The sequence below is a fragment of the Otolemur garnettii genome, unplaced genomic scaffold (genome assembly GCF_000181295.1).
Source record: "Otolemur garnettii isolate 467f Iridium unplaced genomic scaffold, OtoGar3 scaffold00055, whole genome shotgun sequence".
In the NCBI taxonomy this organism is placed as follows: domain Eukaryota; kingdom Metazoa; phylum Chordata; class Mammalia; order Primates; family Galagidae; genus Otolemur; species Otolemur garnettii.
Genome location: NW_003852450.1, coordinates 676936 through 678680, shown reverse-complemented (window position 1 = coordinate 678680; position 1745 = coordinate 676936).

Sequence of the window (1745 nt, the reverse complement as noted above, 5' to 3'; positions counted from 1 at the left end):
AATAGGCTGTCTGAGTGGATAAAAAAATGCAAGCCAATTATCTGCTATCTCTAGGAAACATATCTAACTGACAAGGACTCATACAGACTCAAGGTGAAAAGGTGAAGGGATAGAAAAAAATATTCCATATAAACGGAAACCAAAACAAAGCAAGCATAGTCATTCTCCTATCAGATAGAACTGACTTTAAATCAGCAATAGTAAAGAAAAACAAAGAAGGTCATTATGTAATGGTAAAAGGGGAAATTCAACAAGAACACATAACAATTCTAAATATTCATGCATTTAACACAGAAGCACTGAGCTTTCTAAAACAAACTCCACTAAATCTAAGAAAAGATTTTAAAAATAGCATTATAATTTCCAAGGATTCAATACCCCATTGAAAGAGCTGGACAAATCATTAAAGCAGAAAAGAAAGAAAGAAATACTAGACTTAAACACGACTCTAGAATAAATGGACTTAACAGACATTTGCAAAACATTTCACCCAAAGATGCTAAATATACATTTTTCTCATCAGCACATGAAACATTCTTTCTAGGAGACACCTGTGAGAAATACCTTGGCAATAAGGGATTGGGGAAGGGATTTAACATCATTTAACATCATTGGTCTCTCGTTAAAGAGCACAAGAGCACGTAAGAGCATGTGACAAGAGCACTGACATTATTGCATAGCAGGCTCCACACCTGCTACTCCATTACCTGTGGTGTAGTACTTTTATAAATAACCTCAGGAGAAACTGCTCTGAGAACCAAGACTGACTGACTACGGAGGAGACTGCTGCCGAGATGCTTGCTCCTACTAATATTGACTGTGATTTCTAAGGTGCTTCCACACCTGAGACTAGAACAAGACTTACCCTGCACAGTGACCTGCATCTAGACAGTTGAGTGGGCCAGGGCTAGAGACCTAGCATTTCTGGGCCCCGACAAGTGGCACCTCAGATGGGACCCAACAATTCTTTAAGATTGATCATACTTTAGACCACAAAACATGTCTGTACAAGTTCAAAAAAATTAAAATTATACCATATGCTCATATTACAGTGGAATAAAACTAAAAATCATCTTCAGGAGAAACATCTGATTCTACACAAAGTTATGGAAATTAAACAACCTGCTGCTCAACAATTATTGACTCAATGATTCAGTTAAGACGGAAATCATAAGATTCCTCAAATGGAATGACAAAGAGCCATGAGGTATCAAAATCTATGGGATGCAGCAAACAAGTTCTAAAAGGAAGATTCATAATCTTAAAAGTTTATATCAAAAAGACAACTAACCAGCAATAGAATAGAAAGGATAATAGAAGCCCAATCAAATGAAAAAGAAGATATTATAGCTGATACAACAGAAATACAAATTATCTGTGAATACTATAACAATTTCTACATATAAATTTAAAAACATAGAGGAAATGGACAAATTCCTGGAAATACACAACCTTTCAAGACTCAGGAAGAAATAAGACTCCTGAACAGACTAATAATGAGCAGTGAGGTTGAAGCAATAATAAAAATTCTTTTGACCACAATAATAACAACAACAACAAAAACAATAAATCCAGTGGATTCACAGGGGAATTTTAGCACATCTATAAAGAAGAGTTGGTATCTGCACTGCAAAAATTTTTCCACAACATCAAAAAGGAGGGAATTCTTCCCACTCATTCTATGAAGCTAGTATCTTCTTGATAGCAAAGCCAGGAAAGGGCACACACACACACACACACACACA